Source organism: Arachis ipaensis, chromosome B5 (assembly GCF_059453495.1).
Source record: "Arachis ipaensis isolate K30076 ecotype BB chromosome B5, ASM5945349v1, whole genome shotgun sequence".
In the NCBI taxonomy this organism is placed as follows: Eukaryota; Viridiplantae; Streptophyta; class Magnoliopsida; order Fabales; family Fabaceae; genus Arachis; species Arachis ipaensis.
Genome location: NC_142440.1, coordinates 15210493 through 15212560, shown reverse-complemented (window position 1 = coordinate 15212560; position 2068 = coordinate 15210493). Strand labels below are relative to the sequence as shown.

At 28.1% G+C, this 2068-nt stretch overlaps 1 pseudogene; it reads left to right on the top strand.

Moving 5' to 3' along the window:
• LOC107640218 (E3 ubiquitin-protein ligase MPSR1 pseudogene) lies at positions 1-541 on the top strand (annotated as a pseudogene).
• The last annotated feature ends 1527 nt before the right edge of the window (positions 542-2068 follow it).

The following is a 2068-nucleotide window of genomic DNA, read 5'->3' as shown; positions in this document are numbered from 1 at the left end:
ACCAAAACCCTAGATTCATCGCAAAACCAAGATAACAACGAAACGGGAGAAAGGACCACCGATGCTCCCAACCGAGAGAGGATCATACTAGTGAACCCCTTCACGCAAAGCATAGTTGTCATCGACGGCGCTTCAAGCCTCGAAGCTCTGTTTCGCGACATGGCCGTTAACAACAGCAGCAAAGCCGGAAGATCTCCAGCTACGAAGGAATCCATTGACGCCATGCCAAGCTTTGTAATCAAAGAAGGTGAAGTTGAAGTAGGAAAGTGTGTTGTGTGTTTGGAGGATTTTGGTGTTGGTGCTTTGGTTAAGGAGATGCCATGTAAGTACAGGTTTCATCCGAAATTGTATTGAGAAGTGGCTTGGAATACATGGAACTTGCCCTGTTTGCAGGTACGAGATGTCGGTTGAGGAAAAAGATGAAGGAAAGAAGAGGGATAGTGAAGGAGAAGAAGAACAAGAAGGAGGAGAAAGAGAGAGGAGAAAGGCAGCGGCGAAGAACCTAGGGCTTTGGTTTGAGATTTTTACTGCTTTGCTTTAGAGGGGTAATTAGAGAAGATGAAGAATGATTGATTTTTTGTTTTTTTGATATGTTTTGCTTAGAGGTGGTACGAATGATTAGAAAAATTGGAGAAGATGAAGAAATTTTGATTTTTTGTTTTTTTAATATATTTTGTTTTGTTGTTTAAATTATTTGAAATTATAAAATTAGGATTAATTGAATTCTAAAATTTGGTTAATTTAAAAGGATATTTTTGTCGTATTCAAATAAAAGAATGATGTTTAAGACTTTTTATAAAATTAAATAAAAAATATTTTTTTATTTATTTAATTAAAGAGGTGTATTAGTAAAAGTGGTGATATAATATATATTTAAAAAACAAAAATTAAATATTGATGTAGAAAATAAATTCTACGTAAATTATTATTATTTGTCCATATTTTAAACGTATCTGTACTATGAATTTATTATCGTACCGTAACAAACACCTTTTACTTTTTAGAATATGTGGCATTGACAATTTAAGTAATCATATATAAAGTAGCTACAGTTGAAACTTGTTACAATATATTCATATCTACGGTAGTAACATCAAATATGACTAGTATAACTTCATCTTTCAGAACAGCAAGTCAAGACATTACTACGTACGTAATTACGTATGTTGAAAACTTATATGTCAATGATACCATAACTTCTGCATTTTATACGAGAATTAATCATCCCGCTCATAACTCAATTACATACATGCAGGTAGTTATATTAAACAAAAAAAAAATTATTGACTAACAACTATTTTAGATATATACTAAAATTAACTATTAAAATTAGTTATAATATAAAATATATATTAAAAATAAATTATGATAACTAATTTAAATAATTAATTTGAATGTATAAATAATATTTTTTATTCACTAAATACCTCAAAAAATAATAATAGCTTCCAACTTACTCCAAGATCTAGCCTGCTCATATAATCCATCTCACTCTTGAATTCATGAGTTGTACAATTCAATATAATAAAGATAATATATATATATAAAAGATGTATTAAAAAATAATATTATTCTTATGTAATAATTTTAGGTGGCTACTCTGATAAAGTTATCAGTTTCAATTTTTTATAAAGACGTTTTTTATTTTGTGGTTGTTATTGATTTAAAAGTGTATCACTAAAAGGGTTGTTTAAAGAGAAAGTGTTACCTTTAATCGTTAATTTGGCTCTGATACCAATTTTTCAATTTCGATTTTTCCATTAATTTCCTTTTCGAAATTTCTATTAACTCTTGATATTTTGCTTCGAATAAGTTTATAATTTGTATAGATTCAATTGGTGGTGCTTTATTTAAAGGATTTTGATAAAAATAATTTGCAACTTCATAATCTAAAGTATTGACCATTTCTACTATTTCTCTTGTATTTGTTATATGATCATTTATTACTAGTCCTTGATGTATATTTATAATTCTGATTTCATATTTATAGTTTTTTAATTCTGTTTTAATTTCTATCATAATTATGATATTCTTTTTTGCATGGATTAATGTATATAAAATCTTTTAT